We start from the raw sequence: 25,994 nt of genomic DNA on the forward strand, positions 1-25,994 counted from the left end.
ATTATTTGCAGAATGTATGGAGGGCCCCCTGCAAAAAGACTGAAAACTTTACATTTTTATGTTATCTGAATTTTTTAAATGGAGCAGCTGTTTTTATCAATGCTCTGTGATCTCCATAGAACCCCTCCTACTGGTATTTGGTATGCGCAGTATGGGTTTCGTTCTTACAAGGTTTGACATCATGGTATTTCTTTATTTTGAGTGTTCAGTCTTGTTGTCTCACTAATTTGTAATTCAGTTATGTGAGCTTGCTATATATATATATATATATATATATATATATATATATATATATATATATATATATTTATATATATATATATATATATATATATATATGTATGGGGTTTCCTATTTACATTGACAGACCCAAATAGTAACACACAAAGCATCAACCACAGAAGGTCGAAAAACCAAACACTAACATGCCACCAGTCATGTTCTTTGAAAGAGTCCTGGAATGTGTAATTATTCAAACAAAAAGAAAAAACATCATTTTCAGTAGGGGGCAAGTCTCCTGCAACCCTCTCCCCATATGGAGGTTGCTCCCACTACACTCCCTGATAATTATATACTCAAACCCTGAGACAGCACAGTCACTGTGGAAAATGAATATTCCCCCACCCAGAGATTGTCGATCTTTCACACCTGTTGAAAACCTGCTTATTTTGACCAAATGTTGTCAACCAGTTGTGTGTGTGTGTGTGTGTGTGTGTGTGTGTGTGTGTGTGTGTGTGTGTATGTGTGTGTGGGTGTGAGAGCTCTCTCGTATGTAGGCATGCTTGCATGCATGTATGCACTTTTTTGTCATGTCTTCACAGAAGCTGTATGTTAGTATGACTGCTTATGCATATGTAAATAGTTGCATATTTGTGTGATTGCATGTGTATATGTTTGTCTAGGTGTATATTCATATCTGTGTGCAGGGACGTTTATGTGTCCATTGTGCATATTATGTGAATACTTATGTGCCTATATGGGAATGATGGTTTCATAGGACAGATACTGAAGTTATTACCTAGAACTCTAATAAGTAAGGTTGAAAGCTTAACTCTGCTGGCACTGGAGGTCTGTACAATGTTTTGTCACCTGCATCTTCTTCCCCTTTGATGTCATCAAGATTCACACAGAACAGTGAATACTAGGGTGTCCATGACCAGTTATAGTCCTCAATATGTATAGGTTAGTACTAAAAATGGTCCTCTGTACTCTGGTTGGGAGGCATTCCTGTGACATACCAGTTGTCAACGAAAAAGCAGTGACTAGAGAGCCATCCTCAAAGGATGGAGCCAAAGTTACTTAAAGTCATCATCATCATCATCGTCATCATCACCCCCTTTTTCCCATTTTTCTACATGGGGTTGCGGTATCGTGTTAACTGTCGCCAACTCTCTCGATTCAGTGCCACACTCTTGCCTTCTTCAACACTCATGCCTGACTGTCACAGATCTTCTTTCACACAATCCATTCACCTCTTTGCTGGACGTCCTCGCTTCCTCTTTCCTACTTCCTGTCTGTCCCAAATCTTCCTCATCAGATTGTCTTCTGCTTTTCTGCACATGTGCCCAAACCACTGTAATCTGTTCTCTTTGATCTTTTCTGCAACTGGAGCTACTTTGGCTTCTGCTCTTATGTCCTCATTTTTTCATCTGCCCTGCAGTGTGCATCCTACCACCTTTCTCGGGCATTTATTTCCATCACTGTTCTGCCTTTACTGCCCAGATTTCTGTATCATACAGAAATACTGGTCACACCACTGCCTTGTACATCTTAGTCTTCAGTTTCTTTGGCATTCTTTGGTCATACACTACACTTGCCAGTCTATGCCAGTTGGCTGCAGCCCCTCTGATTCTAGCTTTGACCTTTTCATTCAGCCTAACCTTCTCCTCAAACACACCTCCCAGATACTTGAAGCTGTTTACCTGTTTCACTATCTTCCCTTCTATAGCTATTCTCAGCTTTTTATGATTTCCCCAATTTGCTGCCATTACCACCATCTTATCTGAGCTTAGTTTCATCCCTCATGCCTTCAGATTTGCATTCCATTCTCCTATCCTTTGCTGAAGTTCTAGCTCAGAGTCTGCCTCTACTGCCACATTGTCTGCATACAGCAGATATGTTGATTTCTCGCCTCCAACCTGTTTGTTAATGTAGTCCATCACTAGTATGAATTCTGGTGTACACTCACTCCCACTGAGAACCCCTCTGTGAGACCGAACACTGTTCATATTTGAGTCTTTGGTTCCTTGTACATAGCCTGCACCAATTCTACCAATGTTTCTGGGACTTCAAACCACGGCATTACTGTCAGATCAGCTTTCTTGGGTCCTTGTCATATGCTTTGTCCAAGTCTAGGAATACCCAGTTGAACTCTCTCCTCATCTCTAGCTTTTTCTCAAGTATCAAACATCGGGTCAATTGTGCTGCATTGCCTCACAGTAAGAAGTTGCCCTGTTCGATTCTCAGCTAAAGCATCTTCTGTGTGGAGACATGCATGAGTGGGTGTGCCTTCGTTGAAGGTTGTACATCAGGGCTGGCAACTCGGTATGTAAAAATCTACTGCCAATCATTAGTGGACCGGAGTTCCGCTGTGGCAACCCCTAGCCGGGAAAAGCCGAAAGATACAACAACAACTGATCTGAATCCAGACTGCTCATCTCCCATCTTACATTCTACTAATCGGCGTATCCGTTTATCAATCATCCTCTCCAGAACTTTCATGCAATGTGATAAGAGTTTGATGCCTCTGTACTACCCACAGTTGTGGAAGTCCCCTTTGTTCTTGTATACTGGCATGAGTATGCTTATTTTCCAGTCATCTGGGTTACACCTTTCTCTCCACACTGCTATTATTACCCTCAGGAGCCATTTCTCCCCTATCTCACCCAGCATCTTTATCATACCTGCTGTGACCTCAGCTGAACCTGCTGCTTTCCCTGACTTTATTTTCCTTAGTTCTGTTCTTACTTCTTCTCTCATCATAGGCTGTTTCTGGGCAGTACAGCTTCTGTAGGGTTTTCTTCATTCAGAAGCTGCTAGAAATACTCCTTCCATCTGCCTTTGATGTCCTGTGGACTGGTAAGCAGATTGTTGCTGGCATCCCTTATGAAGGATGTCTGACTATCTCCTTTATCTTTCTGTCTTTGCCTTGCAACCTGATATAGTTTCTTTGTGCCCCTTACTGGGTCACTTTCCAGAAGTTGGTACAGTGCCTCTGATGCCCTATTCTCTGCTATTGCAACTTCTTTCTTAGCTTCTATGTTAGCCAACCAGTAGTCCTTCCTAGCCTGGTCAGTCTTTTCTGTCTCCCACTACTTCCTGCACTCCTTCTTTCTTTTGATGACTTCCTGGAATTCTGCATTCCATCACCTGCTTTCCTTATGTACCTTATTTCCATACCTGGCTCGCCACGTTTCCTTTCTGTAGCCCTAACAAGCTGTTATTACGTGCTGCCATTCTTCTTCTACTCCACCTATTTCCTCCTCTTCTTGGGGTGCTAGAGCCTTAAAGTGTTCGTACAAAATCCTTGAAATGAAGTTAATAGACTACTACAGCATTGCTAAAAATAAGCCTCCTGACTTCCACTTTCTCACATTATATTTTCAGGAAGTTTGAAACTTGTTCTTATTTGGTGAAACAGCCACCAAGCTGGGAGTAATAAACATGACACGTCTGTCTGAATTCTTCATTTCTCTGTGTAAGTATTTTAAATTTTATGATTATTATCAATAAGAAAAAAATGTTCACACATTTACCTTTTAACAATTAGCATTTAGTAGCAGTTGTCACACTATCTGTTGTAGGAAAGACAACTTTTCAGTTTAACATTCTTAGGAGATTTGTGTCACTGTTAACAGGACAGGGTATTTTACTTGTCAGCCTTTTTACTTTTAGAGTTGTAATTTCATATCATGAGTGTCCACATACCTATTTGAATGCAGCTGTGATGGTAGAATAACTGATGCTATTACTTTAAAGTGGTAGAACTGAAAATTTAAGATATTGGAACTCATTTTCTTGAGATTACATCACTGGTGGTCACTCACATTTAATGTTCTGTTTGGGTAGACGGGCATTTCAAACTGACTGATTTGCAGTGCATATGCTGATGTTGGCTGATTATGCTCTCCAATTCTAAAGGGAAGATAAAACAATACAAATACTACTTATAAACAGATATACAAATAATAATACTTCAATAATGACATCAGGAAGTAAGACAGATTTTTATAAAACCAGTTTTTGCAGTCTGTTATTGTCTGAAAATGTAGAATATTTACAAAATACACATTTGAAATATTAATACAAGCTACTATACCTATTTCCTGCTATTACAAACTGAAAATATATTTTTTTAAATCCACCAGCTAAATAAAATCTGGAGCACGTAATGTGCTACAGTAATGCAGCAATATATAAATCTTCGATAAGTGGGGGCACTATATCCTAAAACATGTTTCTTGCATGCACTGTATTTTATTTTTGTTTCAGATATTGACTGATTTACTAGTTCAGGATTCTGAGCGTTTGCTTCTGTGTTTTAACATGTATGAGTCTATGATGATAACACGCATGATCAGTGCTGAAATGGAACTGTTTCGTCTTTTGTTTTGGAGATATAACTGATGTTTTTATGGTATGCTTTTTCATAAGGCTTTAGCAAGGTTTTAATGTTAACATATTCATTATTTTATCATTGTCTAATGCAATCTAGAGTCATATTGAACAGATTTAGTGTCTGCATTAGATATCTAATTTGGCTATGGATCCTATAGAGATAATGGGCAGGATTCACGAAGGCTTGCACGGAGTGTAAGAGATGTGCAACACTCCATGCAAGCCTCGCGATCCAGGAACAGCCCTAAGCTCCGTGTAAGAGACCAGCTAAAACGTCTCTTACACGGACTGGGCGTGGACATGCTAAATACCTCACTTGCATCCGAAAGGTATGCAAATGAGGTATATTAGCGATCCACGAAGCAGAAACCAGTCTGTGTAGGAGTCGTTTTAACTGCAGAAATGTACTCAGCTGACAACTGAGTACATTTCTGCAAATTCCACAACGGAGCAATGTCAGCTCCAAATAAAGGTTGCATATGACTCAGGCAGCATGCCAATGGCCAAATATGTGGCCATTGGCAAGATAACCTGATGCAAAAATATGTTTAAACCCAGCGCAGCCCCGCGCAAACGGGCTGCACTGTATAAAACCATAAAAAAGAAGGTTATAAACCCACAAATGTGGGTTTAATGCAATACATGGAATGACAATGCAGGGACCAGCAGACCAAAACCAACATGGCCACCGTGTAGTGGTTGCTAAGGGGGGAAGCTGAGTCTAAGACATGTAACTAAGCATTAGTAGGCAATCTCATGTAAATGAGGGTTCGGATACTGAATCTCACAGTCACATACCAAATGAGCACAGTCTGAGTAGTGTAAGAGATACAAAAGGGGGAGGAATAGAGTAGGAGATAGGTGACATCACAGGGAGGAATGGTAGAAAGAAATGCAGTTCATTGGAGGCCAGTGTAACATGACAGATGACAGGCACAGATCAAGGAAAGAGGTGTGCCACTAGATAAGTCATGGAAAGTCAAGAAATGGAAGGTGTACACTGTTACCTACACCAAAGTTTCTTGCTGGCCATGCATGCGCACGTGTGTGCGCCATGAAGCGCGAGTAGGACAGGGTGCACACGTGTAAGGCAGTGTGAGCATGTGGGAGAGTGTTGGGAGATGTTTAGCACTGTTTGCTCGGGTGTGCGCGCGTGTAAGGCAGTCTGAGTATGTTGGAGGCTGTTGGCAGATGTGGAACAGTGTTTGCGCGGGTGTACGCGTGTGTAAACCCGAATAAGTAGATTCTGAACCGTGTAAGCATGTGTGCGTGCATGTAAGCCACTGTGAGCGTGTTTCAGATAGTATGCACGTTGCTCCCTCCTGAGGAAACAGAGAGGAAAAAGGAAGCAACAGAATTAATAGGAAGCTAGCAGGGATAACTGCTGAAGCTAGCAGGTGAAAATAAGTAGAAGCAGGCAATTACACAGGCAGAATAGTAGCCCAGCCCAGCACTTAAAACTCTGCAAACAGTAGTGCAGGATGTTTCCATTAAGAGACACTGCAAGACAGGAGTAAGCTAATAGAAGTGAAAACTGAAAAAGCTTAACTCAGAGCAGAAATGTTAGGGGCTGCCATAGCTGTCATAATGAGACTTAGGCGACTTGCTGATGGTGGTGACAATGCAGATGGTGCCAGACAACCCACAGTGAGGAGACGGAGAAGAGTGTACAGGCCCAGGGTCACCTACCACGGGTTACATGAGCTGGAGATAGTAGAGCGCTATAGAGTGGACAGAGAACTCCTGCAGCAAATTGTTGAGCTGTGCAGACCACGCCTCACACACAGAACCAACAGAGAGGAACCCATCCCAGTGGAAACCAAGGTATGTGTTGGCCTAAGAATACTAGCAACAGGTACCTTCCAGAGACCAACTGGCGATATGATGGGGATATCACAGGCATCAGCCTCCAAGGTACTACACCAGTTCCTGGATGCCATGTCAGCACATGTCGGTGATCATGTATATTTCCCCAATGCCCGTGAGGTATTGGCCAGCAATATGCATCTCTTCCAGCAAATAGCGGAATACCCTGAGGTACTGGGTGCAGTAGACTGCACGCACATACGCATCAAAGCACCAGCCGGTGAGCGGGGTAGGGCCTACATTAACCGCAAGGGCTTCCCCTCCATCAACTGCCAGGCCGTGTGATGCCCAGGGCATAATAATGAATGTGTGTGCTGGCTGCCCCGGGAGTTATCACGATTCCCACATCTGGCATTTGACGCAGCTGTACCAGACATTTGCCAATGGGGACATCCCACACGGACACCTAGTGGGGGATGCAGGTTATGCACTGGAGCCGTGGCTGATGACACCCATCAGAAACGCACACACACCTGAACAGGAACGCCATAATGAGGCACACACACAAACACGTAATGTAATAGAGCGTGTGTTTGGGCTGCTCAAGTCATGGTTCCGGTGTCTGGACACATCTGGTGGAGCCTTGCAGTACACACCAACTACATGTACCCAAATTGTCATGGTATGTGCTATGCTACATAATATGATCCTGTGAAAACAGCTGCAGCAGGACCAGCATAGGGCCGTGCCAAACAGCCCCCCACCATTGCCAAGGCCATCACAGGCAGAGCGTGACTCGGAGGAGGAACAACCTGAGCCTGCCCCAGTAGGCAGAAAGAGGCATGCCCAGTATGCCCTGGCCTTGGCAAAGAGGCAACGCATAGCACATACACTGGCTCAGTAGGAACCCTGGGAATGATACCCCTCTCTGACTCACTCATATAGTAACAGGGATGCCTAACATGACACAACCTGCTCTCAAACATGTACAGGGAGTGTAGTATGTGCATCCGACAGAGGCAGCCCTGCAGCACCATCTGAGGCATGATTGCCATGTGTTAAGCAATGTAACACCATCTAGTATATGCAAACATGAAGACCCTGCCTAACATCTCACCCTCACCAAGCATGATGCCACACTATGAAGACAAGAAGATCAAGTACAATAATTGGCTGAAGTAATGCAGTCAGTCAAAGGGGAGCCAATGTGTTACAGGCTGGGAAGATATGCGGAGTTTGACATGATGCACCACCTGCTAGGGGTAGCATGCACCTATCATGCCATGCCCCATGGATACTGGCAAAGGCTGTCAGTACCCACAGCATGCCCTGAATAGGTAAGTCTCAAAACATAAACCCAACCTCATAGGTTCTACAAGGGATAGGAACCTAGATGTAATACTACCCCATGACAGATGTATAAACAGCAAGATGTGTGCAGTGTAAACGCACACAGTAAGGAGAATGTAGATACCAGTCCTGTAATAGAGAACTGGGCAAGGCTCACATCAGCACCCTAACACTACCAGGTCACACCTCATACTGTGCTGTACAGCCGCAAAACATGGAACAAGCTACAAAGGAGGGTGACTAGCAAGAAATGGCAAGGATAACCACACCCCCATGTTGGTACCACAACAAGAAGCAGCATGGAATATCCATGGTCAAATACCAATGGCTAAAACTGCCTCGCAGTATATAGCCTGCTGCAGACCACTGTCCTAATACCAGGAACAGCACCTGGCCTATGTCAGAATACATGAATATATCAAGCCCCCCAAACCACATTATATTGCTCGACTGAAAATACCCAGACATACACCGGTAGCATTGTACTAGCACCAACACAGTAGGAGAAAATTACCCAGATTCCATAAACCAAAATGCCCAGGAACAATGTACTACTCCCACAAGAGGGGTAAGCATACTGGATGTGATAATCAGCAACATGTGTACTGGATGGCAAGATGAGAAGTGTACCCCTCACTGGTAAGACCAGATCATAGAGTAATCACACTGGATATACACACCCTGACCCCAGTCCCTGGCCAGAATACCACAGTGAAAAACATGTGTAAAGTATAGGTTGCAGCCCTCAAAACCCATGTTGAATCCACAAAAGGCCCTGTGCAAGTGCAGAATATGGGACACACCACAGAACATGTTATACAGGCATTCCATGAACATAGCCAGGAATGCTTGGAGTATGCAATCACAAATAACAACAACACACAATGCCATACACGCAGGCATCTGGCATGCTGGCCTCCAGCCATTACTAAACCATGCAAGAGAATGAGGATGTTACCACATGATAGAGCAAACATAAAAAGGGAAGTAATCACTGACCAGTAGTATGGCAACAACATATGTCCACACATACAATCCACTAAGTCCAGCCACAACAAGTATAATCTATGAATCCAGAGGCAATGTGACACCAGTACCAAGTACACAGACAACCACAACACCCTCCAATAAATACAAACATATGTGATAGATGCATCCATGTATCCAAACCAGAGGTTGAGCTTCAACAACTCAGTACTGTCAACACTAGTCAGGAGGAGAAGGTAACCACATACACCACAAACCCAGTCCCACATAGACCTACCACAACTGTAAACCAAGCACATAAACAGAGACAAATATTCCCGGAGGCCTCAATTACAAACACACCACACCAACAGAAGCCTCCAAAGTAGATCATAAGCAACCACAACCTACAAACATAGCACATGCAACGAATAGTACGCAAAGCTGGTGTGCCAAACAGTCACAGGCCCGAAGGAGAAACAACATGCCTGATACAGTCGTAATAGGTGTCTGTATAGGCAGACACACAGCAGTCCCACTCACCAGACTGAACAAGGGAAAGGGTAGAGTAAGCTGCTTGTAGGTTGCCACAAAATGTCACTTAACACAAGTACGCAGGTCACCCCAAAGCAAGCAGAAATATGATGCACTCAATGTCCATGCTGGTGTGAATTACCTGAGATGTACCTCCCTGGTCAACATCAAATGAGACATGGATGGTCCCTCCAAGTATGTACCCCAGGGCGGGATGACACTGGCTGTGTGCAGCATACAACCCTCACCAAGAATGATGCCACAGTACAAACACAGAATGCTCATGTTTAACAGCTGGCACAGTTACAGCTGTCAGTCTAAGAGGGTGTAATGTCTGTCTGCTTGAGATGTCAAGCATGACAAGCCATGCTGCTGTTACAGGGATGGCTGTCAGCTGTTACCCGTGTGCATCTGGATACTGGATAAGGCCTATGCCGCCTCCATAGAGCCGTATGTAGGCAAGGCCAAAAAGACTACCCACCACCCTAGAAAACATAAGTGGTAGGAAACATAAGGGTAATGCTGACCAATGCCAGATGTGTAAACTGCAATATGCATGCCCCTGAGGCACTTCCCATTATGGAGAACATTGATGTCTGTCCAGTGACAGAAGCCTGCTGCAGGCCTAGTGATAGCACACCAGCACTACTAGGTTATACCACATACCATGTGTTATGGCCCCAACACCTGCACCAAGACATCAAAGGAGGGAGAGTATCCATATGCAGCACAGACACCCATATAGCCAATTAACTGACAATGCACAAAGCAGTGGACACCACCCATGTGCACATAACTGTAGTCAAAACTGCTGTACAGTCTGTAGCATGCGACAGACCACACTCTCACACACAAGAACCCCACCCAGACATCCGAAGACACTGGACAGTATGAATGTCCCACCAAATACCAGACAAGGTACACAAAGTACCACATAGGTGTCAAACCATTATGTATGCAAGGAGTCATCAGGGACCTAGGGACACAGGTCGACATTAATCTGTCATGTGACAGCCGCAATGCCATTGTGGCTATGAAGACTGTTGATACTGGACACCGTATCATGAAAGGATTCACATCAACATCAACAGAGGTCACTGTGCCGCTGTACTGTTCCCTTATCAGACCCATAATCTAGTACAATGACTCATATGGGATGTACCATGCGTGACACCTGCAGCGGTTCGGAAGACCTCATAGTTACCCCACCAACAGGATAAAGGGTGTGAAATATATGTCATATGCTGCCTGGCTGTAGACACCCCAGCTGACTGCAGTCACACACTGCCTACACAGAGGCATTGTATGTCTGTTGTACCAGGCCATGTCCAACACAGGAGTAATGGACATGCTACACCACAGGAAATCAAAGCCATTGGAGGTGTGAGAGTCACAGATGTCAACCTCAACACATAATGAAATAAGATGTGCTGGAGGGACAGATACATAACCCATAGGCTCCCCACACCCAGAAACAGGATCCCAATCCATGGTAGGCAGAGCCCCTCACTGACACCCCTCAACAGGAATATTGCCAAGTGGATGGATGACCGTACATGTATACTGGGGGTCCCCACTGTGTCACGACCAGACAGAGGCACAGTGAAGAACCTCATAAATGGCCATAATTGAACATAGCAAGGGGTGGCGAAAGACACACACACTCTAGCTAGGCTTACTAATGGTCTAGGGTGTCTAGCCTACTATGAACCCATGAACCTATGAAGATACAAAACGTACAGGACACTATGGATAATCACAAGGCATACCCAACTAATGGTAGGAACCATGTTGGGCATCCACAGATATGCTCCGAATCACACAGATATTACAAACAACATATCAAACACACACATATTGCTAACATACAACCTGTCAGGTGCAGTGCAAACACCACCCCACCCCGAGTGCAAAATACCTATCCCAGCAGATGGTCCCCTGACATTGCAGATGCTGAGGTAACAGCCATCATCTGCAAAGCAGAACAAACAGCAGCAAAAGTATGTGATGGTGTCCTGTGCTGAGGCCAACATGGACCCCAAGAGTAATGGAATGCAAAATCACACTACTGGCCAATGTCAGCCTTACCACAGGATATGTACCCAAAGAGCAGTGTACAACAACAGTGGTCCATCACAACAAAGGTGTTGCCTGAATGGATACTCCAAACTACCACCCCAGGATCCTGACAAGCTTGTTCTGCACAGCTATGGAAAGGATCAGTATGTACCGCAGACAGAAGGCTAATGTGGACCTACTGATACTGGACCCTACACACTGTGGCTGTTGTAACTGCAGAACCGGCCCCTAAACATGTCTGACCCATTTGAAGCAGTAATTAAGGTCATTGATGATGGCTATGTGGTCCACACAGCGTAGCTGGACCGTGCACATGCTTCTAGACAATACAGCACATGTTCAGTATGGATATGTTCACCAGCTTAAATATACACCCCTATGTCAGTAGAGGGGTTGCAAAGCAGACCAAGGACAGAACTGACATGGTCAGACATGCCGCATCCATGTCAGACTACAAAGCGGATATGTGTGGCATCCCACAAGGCCTGGTCTTGGCCCCCCCACCCCCGTTCTGTATACATGTCCCATAGGTATAGGCCAACATGGAAGGACTGTGACTGAGCATGTATGCAGAGGAGTACAAACAGCCCACCATATCCGACCCCCAGCTGACACAAGCAACCCACAAAGGGCCACCTACAAACAGACAACTGTAGCCATAGCCATGTCAGCAAGCTAATCGCAGAACTGTGTATAGACAACCACCGTGGATATACAGTAAGTGCCCACAAATTACCACACAGGTGTTAACCCATGAGGTACCTAACATGTAATGTGAGACCTGGGTACAAAAGGTGATAAATATCCTGCACTGGACAAACATGTGTCTGTAGTGTTCGCAGAAACATGTACCATATACCCACCCAAACATGAAGGCTGGCAGATGTAGATAAGGGGAACTCACTCTGGCTCTGCAGCCATCCTCAATCAGCATCACAACTGACTACAATAGCCCCTGTGGGATATACCGCAGCAGACACCTCCATCAACTGTAAAGTCCACAACAGTACCCCACCAGGGCTAGCAAAGAGCATGAACAGATGCCATGTGTTGCCTGAGTAAACAAACTGCAGCCCCACACACCGCCATCCTTCCCAGCTACAGGAAAGCTGTGCCTGATGTATGAAGCCATGTCCAACCTGGAATGAATGAACATGTTGCACCTTGTACAATCTGAATGGCAGTGAGCTATGCACATGAGAGACCTGAACCCCAGCACTGACATACATAGGACAAGCTGTACAGAATGATCCATAACACAGAAGGCACCCCACACTTCAGTAAACTCCTGGTACAGGTCAGCCAGAGTGCCACATATCGACACCCCTCAAGAGGCATTCTGATGAGTGTATGGGAGATGGTAGGCTACCCTGGGTATCACTGTTATGTCAGAGGTAGACAGAGGCACAGTATACCAACCATGACATATGTAATGGCAAACTCCAGTTACAATGTGTGTCGAAGGACAAACACACCCTGTGACTACCATCAGAAATGGCCTACGGAACATCGCTAGTGTTTGCCAATGTCCACCCATGTTGTGGAATACACTAGCAATGTTGGACGAGCCTGGTGTAGGTAGTCCATATCTGAACATATTGCAACATGGTCATATGTGCACAACTGGCCCCTACACAGTCTGTTGTGCTCACTATGAAGATGTCAAGCAGTGATAGGACTAAAGCCCAGGATACTGTCCACCACAGTGAAAGTACCGAACCAGTACACTATCACGGTACTACAGTGTTAGGTCATTATGAAAGTATGTTGAGAACTGTCTGCAAAGTATCCCATGCAATTCCTGCAGGCACAGTATAATCCCTGTTGTGGCAGACATGAAGCAGTTGGCCAGTTAGTACACAACATGACACCCAACACACAATCATAAGCGTGCGATAATGTCGAAGGTCACACACACCCAAATATGTGGTGGACTTCAGAGTGCAACATATGGAAAGCTCACACTGGGCATGCTCGCACACTTTGATAAATGAGGCATATGTCAGACAACATGCCATGGAAAGGCTGAACTGGGCATGCTCACACACTTAGGCCATATCTCCGTGTAGCAGTTGGCCACACATATCTGGTATTTGTGCGTGTCAGTCCAGGAACCAACCACAACACAGCAATCAGCCCAGTGCACACAGTAAATGACCACAGAGACATAAGTGATATAGTGGATCGCCGTCATATGCAAACATCTGCCACAGATACACAAGTTGGTCATAGGAACAGGGAATGCTATGGCAATAAAGACCTGCAAACAGTAGAACAGCACAACAAATATTGTGCATCCAACAATTGAACATATGGGTGTAGAGGTCAATACTAGGCTTCTTGCCCCAGGGAATGACAGCTCAGCCAGAGTGTGCTTGGCATCTGCATCCCCAGGATAGTAGGCTACCGTGCCACTGTAAAGTAGGTCACAGAAGGCAACATGTGAGGCTAGTGAGCTGTGCCTCTGTCAAGCAGGGGCACCGTGGAGGTCTCAGGGATTGAATGTGCTAAGCCACAGCCATGTTGTCGGTGTGTGCTGTGAGAGGGTTGCTGAGGATCTCTGACAGTAGGTGTCCGTCAATAACAGACTGAGGGGAGCCCTATCTGCATTCTCTGGACGATTCCACTGTCAACACTGTGTTGTAATGAGTATGTGTGAATGAAGTGCCATGCTGGAACTGTCCACAGATGTCCTCCCTCTGTGGGCTACAGCTCTGCAATGTATTAGGTCACTCTGTCTGTTGAGCGGCGCATATATGGCCGGTGTACAGCTGACAGGTGTCTTGTTGTGGAGCAGTCATGGGTATATGTGGGATAGCATGACCAATGCAAACTGTACACATGCTCATAGGATGCAATTGTCAAGGATTATGCTGAGTGGCCAGTATAGTCCTCCAGCATGGGTCCTCTGAAGTCATCCACCCCAGTCTACACAAGTGTAGAGTCTGCTTGTGCTAAACACAGTTTGTGTGCAGTGACAACCTTGCCTGGGGGTGGAGATGAGATATGGATGTCCAGGGAAAGGTGGGTATGGTCAGATATCAACAATGGTGGTCTACCTCTGGTGTGGAACAGTGAGTACCCACGTTGCAGATGGACAGGTGCAATATGTATTCACCCATGTGGCTGTGGTGTGTGGTTCTGCCATAGCACATGGACCCACAAATTGTAGTGGCTGTAGGGTAAAGTGGTAGAGGCCTGAGTAGTTCTCACACACAATATGCCTGTACCTGATGTTAACAACTGGAATGGTGTATGTGAATACCTGCATATCCTGGCACTGTTCCCAGGAAGCTAAGTGTGTGTCCTGGATGTGGGTGTGGTGTTCTGGACTGGTTGTGTTGTGTGTTACAGGTCCTGTGGTCCCAAAGCATGGTATAGAACATAACCTGCCAGTGCGATGTGCATATCTGACCCTGACGTAGGTGGCTGCAAATGCATATATATGCTATCCCCCACCTGACAGGTAGTACTACATCTACATACCTCTGTAGAAATAAAGATGTCAGCACCCTAGAAATACTACAGGTGCAGAACAGATGCCCAGTAATTCGGATAGTGCGCTCTGCTAATGCGTCTCCCTCAAGTGTCATAATATAGTTAGGTAGGGGTTCGAATCCTGCAAATGCTCAGTGTGTGTGTGAGTGGGGTTTGTGTGTGTGAGAGAGAAATGTCCCTTTTGGCAACTGGGAAAACACACTACAGGATGCACATTCCCCTTACTAAACACTGATGATGTCAGCACCCTATAAGTACAGCAGGAGAAGGGAAGCCTCCCAGTAATGCGAATAGCATGCTCTGCTAATGCATCCGTCTTGAGTGTCTTAACATAGTTAGGTAGAGGTTTGAATCCTGCAAATGGCAAGTGTGTTTGTTTGGATGAGGGGGGTTATTGTGTGTGTGCAAATTTGTATGAGAGAAATGTCCCTTTTGACAACTGGGAGAACACACTACAGGATGCACACTCCCCTTTCTAAACACAGATGATGTCAGCACCCTATAAGTACAGCAGGAGAGAGGAAGCCCCCCCACTAACGTAAATAGCGAGCTCTGCTAATGTGTCCGTCTCGAGTGTCATAACATAGTTAGGTAGTGGTTTGAATCCTGCAAATGTGTGTGTTTGGATGAGGGGGGTGAGGGAAATGTCCCTTTTGGCAACTGGGAGAACACACTACAGGATGCACACTCCCCTTTCTAAACACAGATGATGTCAGCACCCTATAAGTACAGCAGGAGAAAAGAAGCCTCCCAGTAATGCAAATAGCGCGCTCTGCTAATGCGTCCGTCTCAAGTGTCATAACATAGTTAGGTAGTGGTTTGAATCCTGCAAATGGCAAGTGTGTGTGTTTGGATGAGGGGGGTTAGTGTGTGTGTGAGGGAAATGTCCCTTTTGGCAACTGGGAGAACACACTACAGGATGCACACTCCCCTTTCTAAACACAGATGATGTCAGCACCCTATAAGTACAGCAGGAGAAGGAAAGCCTCCCAGTAATGCGAATAGCGCGCTCTGCTAATGCGTCTGTCTCAAGTGTCATAACATAGTTAGGTAGTGGTTTGAATCCTGCAAATGGCAAGTGTGTGTGTTTGGATGAGGGGGGTTACTGTGTGTGTGCAAATTTGTGTGAGAGAAATGTCCCTTTTGGCAACTGGGAGAACACACTACAGGATGCACACTCCCCTTTCTAAACACAGATGATGTCAGCACCCTATAAGTACAGCAGGAGAAAGGAAGCCTCCCAGTAATGTGAATAGCGCACTCTGCTAATGCGTTTCTCCCGAGTATCGTAATGTAGTTAGGTAGGAGTTTGAAACCTGTAAATGGCATGTGTGTGTGTTTGGATGTGGGGAGTTTGTGTGTGTGCATTTCCGTATGAAAAACATGTTAGTTTTGGCAATCAGGAGATCACACTACCTGATGCACATTACCCTTTCAAAATACTGATGTTGTCAGCACCCTATAAGTATAGCCAGAGAAGAGGAACTATCTAGTAAACCGAATAGTGCGCTTTGCATCTCTCTCACGTGTCATGACTTAGTTAGGTAGGGGAATGAATCCTGCAAATGGCAAGTGTGCATGTGTGTGGGGGTAGTAGGGTGTGTGTAAATGCAAGTGTGAGTGAACAGATCCATTTGGCAAATACTACAATACACCAGATGCTGCATACTCCCCCAGTAAACACAGGGGATGTCACCACACTATCAGCACAGCCAAACAGGGCTAGTTGGCTAGTAATGCCAATAGTGTGCTCTGCTACTGTGTCTATTACCATTGTCAGAGTACAGATAGGTATGTTTTGGTAACCCACAACTGTCACGTGTGGTTGTGTCACACAGTATGACCTTGTGTGGGTGTTTGTACATAACAATGCATGCCATTGCCTAAACCAGCAATGGCATTGCACACATGATGTATGTGTGTGACACATACACATAAATACCTGTGACCTGCAGTAGTTACCATGTCTGACACATGCTTGAGTGGATAAATGGTATTTGCAATGTATACCAATATGACTGTGTCTTACTGTGCAGGGTCCACGTGGTATGTCTCTATACAGTGTGGGTGTCTATGGTGAAAGACCTACAGCAGGGGATACACATCTGGTCTGGGCCATATAGTGTACATGTAGTCGATGTACAGGTGCTGCATGTTCCCACCTGTTGTGGTAGTGGTAACATGTCATTCCACTGCAATTCGGTGACCACATGCTGTGAACCCTTCAACTAGTGTGTTGTAGCTACAGTAATGCTCACACACAATGTTTGGCTGGATGCAGTCCGGCCATATAAACACAGTTCTTGAGACTGTCATATTGCCAGTGTTGTTATGGAGGATAGGTGGTCTTCCTGTGTATGGGAGGGTTGTGTGTGCCAGGCTATGAACCAGATGGCAGTCCGACACACTGTTAGCTGCACATGAGTAGGCCCTGATGGTTTGTGCTGTGCCAACAACCTGGAGGTGTGTGTATCTGTGTTACCTTGGGATACCACCCCTATCCATGTGTGTTACATGTGTAGGGGACGACAGGCATGGTATGGGGCATAACCTGTCAGTGATGGGTAACACCTGTGAGCCATGAATCATGAATCTGGTACTGCACAGACATTGCAGTTCACCGTGCTGAGGGCAGTGTCTGGTGCATGCATCTTCCGGTGTACACTGCTGTTGTTGTGTAGCAGCACTGTTAGTGTCTAACCTGTGTGATACCCACGGAGGTCGCTATGTAAACCATGTCCTGCAGCATAAGGCAGTATGTGTGTACCAAGGAGCTTTGCCATTATACATCGGGCCATGGGTGTCACGTGCAAGATGACCCTTGCACATCATTGTGGCTTCCTAGCATGTAAGCACACGTTGACAGCCAGTGGATACCCTATGAATGACAGTGGAGACTGAGCATAATGTAGACATACAACACCCTTCCCACATATAGTGGTAGAATACCTGGTGAGGGTATGTTGGCAACCAACATCAGGCTCATACTGGCCTGTGCCACATGCTGAGAGATCCATTCTATGTTCCCTATCATGTAGTCCAGGGAGGTATGTCTCAGGCAGCCATACTGGCATGGTCAATGAGTGAGTCATATCTGTCCATGCCTCTGACTGACCTGTATGCATGTGTGCTGTGGTGGACCATAGTGCCCCTGAGGCATATCACTGTGACCTTCACCAGATACAGCCTGTTGGCGGGACCCCAGTGCAGCACACAAGACAGGTACCTGACACGTCTGTAGCAGGTGTGTTGTGTAGCCCTACAGGCTGTGAGTGTGTGGCACAGGGGATGTGCGTGCCATGTGTGGCATGTGCTGTGTTACGATGGAACATATGCCTGTGTGCCAGCTGCGGAGGTGTGTGATGCCCAGGCAGGCTGCTATTCTGAGTCCCCACGTATGCCCCAGTGTGTTCAGCATGCTGTCAGTGCGTGTCAATGTCTGACTGGTATTGTAGTCACTGTAATATATTTTATTGATTTATTTATTTATCCTACATTTGTTGACTGGGATAGTCCGACTGGATGCATGTCCATTTCAGGGAGGCCCGTGGAGACAAGCTACGAGGGTAGCAGATACAGCATTACATAATACTAGCATTACATATTACAAACAGATTATTTACAGAGATTACATAAGTAAGCAAGTCAAACATGTTCCACAGGTTAATGTTAGACCTGAGCACAAGTCAGGATTAAATTAAAATTACACAGTAAAGTGGTTCACAGATTTTACACATTCGAGTTAGCCAGGCTTGATACATTGACATAGCCAGTTAAGTGACAAATGTTGTTTGAGTCTACTGTTAAATTGACCTAAGGTGGACAGTAGGGTAATATCAGCTGGAAGTGAGTTCCAGGATCTACTTACAGGGTTTGCAAAGAGAGAATCACCGGCTGTGTTATTAAACTTGCTAGTCTGAAGTAGTAATTTGTTAGAGGATCAAGCGGTCTAGGATTGTTATAGGGGTGATAATATTTGAAGTGCAGGAGTATTGTCTGGATTATAGAGGATTTTATAGGCCATAATCAGTTGGTTATACTGTATTAGGCTGGGTATTGCAAGCCAACCAAGCTGATTTAGATTGATGCAATGATGTGTCCTAAAAGGCAGCCCAGTGGCAAACCTGGCAATGTGGTTGTAGCAAATTGAGTGTTTGTTAAGGACAGTCTTGTTCATATTCGAGAGTAGAGGGATGCATACAGAAGGGTTGAAACAAGGTGTGAGCGAGCTATGGCACCTTTAGCTGGAGGGGCTAGGAAGGCTTTAATTCTGTAAAGTGACCCTAGTTTTCTATTGATGGCTTTGATAATCTGGTTAACATGTAGGTCACATTTGAGATTATTGTCTATGATGACACCTAATAGTTTCGGAGATGGGTCAGGGAGATTATTGTGCCATCAGTTGATGTTATGGTAGCGGTGAAAGTGGTAGACCTACGTGTTGGTGAAATCACAGCAGTTTAGTTTGATTGGGATTTAGGATCAGGCGATGTTCAGAAAGCCAGTTTTCTATTGTATTAAAGGTGGTCTGGGTAGCTGACCATAACTCTACTGGAGATGTGGCTGAGCAGATCAGAGTAGAGTCTTCAGCATATTGGATACAGCTGACTTTTGGGATGACAGTATAAAGGTCGTTAATGAAGATGGAGAACAGCAAGGGCCCTAGTATAGAGCCTTGTGGTACTCTGAGGGTGTTAGGTAGAAGGTTAGAGAGTTTGTTCTGCCAGAGGCCAGCCTGCTGTCGACCATGCAGGTAGGATTGAAACCATTGGAAGGCTCCAGTATCTAGACAGTCTTTGCAGGGTGTGGAGTACAAGTTGGTGATCAACCATATCGTATGCCTTTGAAATATCCAAAAAGAGGGCTGCGGATATATAATTATTGTTGCAAGTATGGCTTATGGTGTTAGTAAAAGCTAGGAGGCCTGAAGTAGTGCTGTGATGAGGGCGTAAGCCATGCTGAGTGTCTGCCATAATGCGAGTTTGGATTAGGTGGTGCATGAATTGTCTATGACGAAAGTTTCCATAATCTTTGCAAGTGGAGAGAGTATAGCTATTGGCCTATAATTGGAGACTTCAGTAGAGCTGCCTCCTTTGTGAAGTGGGATTACATATGACATTTTCCAGATGGTGGGAAAGTTAGATTCTAACATGGTTCCTTTGATTACCTTTGAGACGGGGTAAGCAATAGCATCATCTGGTTTTGATAGGTACTCGGCAGGAGTTGATCAGCAGAAAGTGTAGTGGGTTTCACTGTTTCAATCAAGGTGCGGAGAAGTGAAGTGGCGACTGGTTGGCAGCTGGGCGCAAGTAGTTTTCTAGGGTGCTACTTTCAGGACCAGGGGAGCTAGGAGGTAGATGGCTAGCTAGGGCCTGAAATGTCTCAGTAAAGAACTGGTCAAAACTATCAGGAACATCTTCAGGTGTATTATCAATAGTAGCAGCAGGGATTGGGGTTGACGTTTGTCCAGGATGTAGTATATATGACATGCCACCTGACAGGGTATGGCATTACTGGGTTCAGAGAGACCAGTCCCCAGATTGGCTGTGTGGTGGCATCCCACACATGTGTTGTACGTTCCTGGCCAAGGGTGATGGCTGACTGCATACATGTGGCAGCTGTGACAATGACACATGACTCACATAAACCACAACTGGACCATAGAGGCGATTCACAGGTTACCTTTGCACATGCTACCCTAGTAGTGTGATTGCCATGGTGAGTACCAACACATAGGGCCAATGGGGAACAACATACTGAAGGTGTGTATGTGTGGGTGTACCGCTACTGTTTCATAGCACTGACATATATGACTGCACACGTGGGTAAATGCCAGGTAAGGCGTGTGCAATGTGGCACAGGCAGCGTACATGCGTACAGGACAGACAGTGACGTTCTGTCATGTGTAAAGTTGACATACATAAATGCGCTATGCAGATGTCACTAGAAGTCTACAGAAGCACTGTAACTCTGCATTGCAGGTGTAAGCAGTGTTCAGGGAACTAGCGAACATGCATGCAAACAAAGCTACAGTAAACAGGGCTGGAAGTAGTGCATTATACAACAAAGAAGGGGTAACAATAACAGTAAGTAACAATGCAAATATGTAGGCACTATCAACATGTACCCAGGAATACATGGCACAGATGCCCATGGTAGAACTGATATTATGTCATACTTATTTGTGATTTGGATTACATTGGTACTGCACACATATCTACATGTGCCAACATCCACATGGCATAGTCGTTGTGGGCAACTTGACACCATTACTGTACATGTCCACCATTGCATATCACTACTTGCGTTAGCTTTCCCCCTGTGCTACCCATGTATGCGGCTATCTGTTGACAACCTTACCACCGGCATGCAATTATGTGCAGCTGTTATACTTTGGTATGTACTATGGGTGCAGATAACAATTCAGGACATTCATACAGTTACTGCAGCAGGCATGCTGGGATAAACACACAGTCATAGCAGCACACTGTACTGTTACCAACATGATACTACTAATACACTTCTATGTAGTCACCCTGTGCATCAGCAACGTGTTTACCTGTTCCGCAATGATGTTGGAGATTGCAGGAGGTGGCACAGTGTCATCATATGCACAGGGTGTGGATTAGGTATGCCTGAGTCAGCCACTGATACCACCAATTGACATGTGTGTGTATGTGTGTTGGTGAGGGGCAGCAGTACAGGGTGGGGCAGTGTTGGTGCAGTGTGTGCATGTATGTGGTTGCCCTAGGTGTTAACATTTCGCATGTGTGTATGCACGCACACAGTTCCACCTCATGGCTGCCATATACAGGGGTTTGTGGACAGCCACAGACTGCACCTGGCAGGCCATACAGATCAGTGTCTGTGTGCACGGACACGGTACCTGTGCCTGGCAGGGGTGCTACGGACCGTATCCAGTACAAAGCCAGACTGGGTACTGTCATCAGAAGCGGGAGTGTGTTGACTGGACACAAGTCCCTGTTGGGACTGTCCAGAGCCACGTGCACGTGGTCTCCTGGGGCGTTCCGATGACAGCACAGACCCAGCATTGCTGGGGCTGCTGCTGGCACTATGGGGGCGTGCGTGAGCCTGTTGTCATCCTCGCTGAGTGCCAGCTGCTGCCGGCATATGGCCACGTCGATGCCGCAAACGCCCACCATTGCCCTGGCTCATGGACATCTGGTTGTGGAACTGCTGTAATATGTCCCCACAATGTCTGTCTATGACATCGGTGAAGTTACGGATAGCATCCGCAATGTCACGCATACTGTCTGTCATGGCTGTGCGACATGCTCTCAGCTCCCTCAGACCCTGTCTGGTGTACCTTTCCATACGTGACTGTGCCTGCATGACAGTCCGAAACATAGCTGAGGTTGACAGACCTCTTTGGGCACGTCGGCCAGAGGCAGTACGCCCATGGATGCTCCCACGAGAACCCATGGGCAACTGTCTGTGTGGTACCATCGGAGGACCCTGCCCATGGCTGCTGTGTGGGGATGCATGTGCCACAGGTACCACATTACCCTGGTCTATGCCCACTGTATCCTGTCCATCACCTAGGGACAATGGTGACAAAGGATGTACAGGCAGGATGACTGTGCGCAATGATGGGGTTGACAGCTGTGTACTGTCAATTGGCTGACCAATGGCAGACCCTGACACACCTTCCTGTACCATTACACAAATATCATCATTACCAGTAGCCGTGGCACAGGATTCAGGTTCCCTGCTGCAGGTCACCAGAGCAGCCCCAGAACCTGTGGGATGAAGACAGGAAACACAGTTTACAGTCTCCAGACATTGTTACCAGTGATGCACTTATACACACATGCACACATGCACACATGGACACATGCACACATGCACACATGGACACAGGCACACATGCACACATGGACACAGGCACACATGCAGACATGCACACGTGGACACATGCACACAGGCACACATGCACACATGCACACAGGCACACATGCACATGTGGACACATGCACACGTGGACACATGCACACGTGGACACATGCACACATGGACACATGCACACATGCACACATGGTCACATGCACACATGGGCACATGCACACATGCACACATGCACGTGGTCACGTGTACACATGCACACATGCACACATGCACACGTGGACACAGGCACACATGCACACATGCACACGTGGACACAGGCACACATGCACAGATGCACACGTGGACACAGGCACACCTGCACACATGCACACATGCACACATGGGCACAGGCACACCTGCACACATGCACACATGCACACCCGCAGTATACACACAGAGCACTACTGAGTTACACTACTGTTACTAGCATTATCAGGACTATTATAGGTTATGTTAAACACACTCACCAGCATGGATGGCCTGTCTTGCTGTAACCCTGGAGGGACCTGCAGAAATGATGAGATTAATGTCAGTGGGCACAACTGTGCCATTGATATTGCATATGATACAGTGTACAGAACAGTCAAGTGTACATATGGCATATTACCTGCACGCTCCATGTCGTGCTGCTGTGTGGAACCAGCCTCCATCATAATGCAGGTGTACTGCTGTTGGTGTTCGGGGCTGGAGCCACAACACTTAGGAGTAGCCCCTCCAGTCTGGTGAGGGGATGTGTGGCCACCCACCTCCTGTGGCGACCTGTTGCCTGTGGATATCTGATGCAGCTGCGGACACTTCGGATTAAATCACTGCAGTGATGTCGTACCTGCTCATATGTCCTGTTATGCGTGCCAATATCATTTACCCTACGGACAAGGTCTTGCCACAGTGCGGCCCTCTCCTGCTGATTCTGACTGGTGCGGGAAAACAGGATGTCATACTCCCGCACCAGGCTCTGGTGGATCTCCTCATCTTCCGCCACAGAGTAGGCGGGGTTACGCTGTCGCGCCATCTCCCTGGAAGAGAACACAAACAGGATATCAGCAGACCATGTCAGCAATATATGGCACACATACTATACATGATACTCATGTGTAGTGATATACTACTACTCCCATATGTTGCATGTGTGTGTGTCGTGGTGGATACACAGGTACATGGCCAGATATCAGTGCTCAGCCAACACCTGTGCAACAATACCTGCCACATTCCACACAACATAGTAGCATGCCCCATCGGTCAGCACACACTGACAGGTGCAATGCACAACCTCACTCTGGAGGTTCATCCCAAGGTACTGTATGTGGGACACCGTCCACTACTGTGATGTGGACAGAAGTTACTCGGCCTGGATATACATATCCCACCACCACCACCAGCACAGTAGACTACTTTGATATGTATGTGATTAGACAGTTATTCACTTGCTGGGACTGAGATGGTATCCATGCAGCACACTGGGCCAGTGGAAGCCACAAGCCACACTGCTGACCCCTTTGCAAATGCTTACCACGGACATGCCACAGATTGCATGGAACTTGCACACACATTTCTAACCCAGACCCTATGCACAAAGGTTAGGCATCCTGTCCGGTGGACCCCAGACAGAGGCAGATTGTATAACAATAGCAGGAGGCTACTGCAGGACAGAGCACATTCACATTAAGGGAAGGCATCTGTGGTCAGCACTGGTACTACGCTACGGTCCGTCATAACAATGGCCATGGCCTACTCTGGGAGGAAATGGACACAAACACTATGGATGACCACAAGGCCTTCTTCAGTTATGTTACACATATGGACCACATGCCTCAGATATGCTCTGTGTTAATACACACCTACTTAACATTCACCAAACACACGGATATTGGCAACAATCTTGCAGACATGTTTGGTGCACGTATCCCCCCTCCTTCTCCCCCACCAGTTGAAATATTTATCACAGCTGGATGTAACCTCCCTATCATCTCACATGTCCAGGTGAGGGCCGCCCTCAGCAGAGAAGAACACACAGCATCACTGTGACCTCGTGGTATCCCTGGATGTGTGCTACCGGCACTCCGAGAGGACATACAACCGCATATAACACTGATAGTTTATCTTGGCCGTACTACAGGATATGTACCTGGACAGTGGCATACAGCAACAGTGGTCCCACACCACTAAGGGGGCACCTCGACTGACCCTGGGAATTACCACATCATATGCATAATGGGCCTGGTCTGCTAAGCTATGGAATTATGCAGTATGGGATGCATATGCAGTGACATCGTGTACCTGCAGACACTTGTTCCCAGCCAGTGTGCCTTTGGGATGGGCTGATCCTGACTTTTGAACCTGGCTGACCTTTCAAAGCAGTCACTACAGCCATTGCTGGGCCAACGCACAGACAACTGCTGCCAGGATCATGGCCTAAGACTGATTGACATGTAATGTATGGTCATCCCCTTTTGGTGGAACTACGTACACACAACATATCACATGGACATACCTATGGATACAGACCTATGACACATTTGGAGGGTTCACAGTATGCACACTATTAACCTGCTACTTTGCATTACCTCTGTTTGTCGCAGCTGGTTGCGTTACCACAGCTTCTGCTTGCTGCTGCTACTGTCAGTGCTGACAGCTTGGGGTGACAGAGTCACAGTGTCTAATTTTTTTTTTTTTTGCTCTCTCTCTCTCTCTCACTTCTCGCTCTCCCTCTGTCTGCTTACAGACAATGCAATGAATGTATTGCATGTGGGGAGTGTTAGCACTGGATGCTTTTGTAGGTATCTGCATAGGTCCATGTGATGGCCTCTGCACCAATTGTAAGCCAGCATTTGCTAATTGCATACAGCCAGTTGTGTACTGATTGCAGTTCTCACTGTGATTTCAGGTCAGTGCTATAAAAGGGTATGTGGGATAGGCGTTGCCCTTTCAGATTGTGAGGGTGGGGACCATGCTGGTATGCTGTGGACAGTGTTCTGTGAGTGTAAAGGTTAGTATCTCTCTCATGATTCAGGCTGTGTTGTATATTCACATTTCTCCATTCCTCTCTCATGTTCCCTGTAGCAAGTGTGTATGCACATTGACTCCTACAACTATATATAGATATATATTTATATATATATATATATATATATATGTACATATACATACATTTATATATGTACTTTAACTGACCTTATTATCTACAAGCTGCCAACTAGCATGGCTGTTTCTGTTCACACACTACTATTATGGAAATCCAG

The 25,994-nt window shown here is 46.1% G+C and overlaps 1 protein-coding gene across 1 annotated transcript in view; it reads left to right on the forward strand.

The window, feature by feature from the left end:
• The first annotated feature begins 3,530 nt into the window (after positions 1-3,530).
• Positions 3,531-25,994, forward strand: part of LOC122808876 — a 520,542-nt gene continuing 498,078 nt past the window's right edge. Inside the window, exon 1 of the mRNA XM_044079989.1 lies at positions 3,531-3,697. The gene's annotated coding sequence lies outside the window, so the exon portion shown is untranslated. The remainder of the gene's footprint in view (positions 3,698-25,994) is intronic.

This window comes from Protopterus annectens, chromosome 1.part1 (genome assembly GCF_019279795.1).
Source record: "Protopterus annectens isolate FY-2018-M chromosome 1.part1, PAN1.0, whole genome shotgun sequence".
Lineage (NCBI taxonomy): Eukaryota > Metazoa > Chordata > Ceratodontiformes > Protopteridae > Protopterus > Protopterus annectens.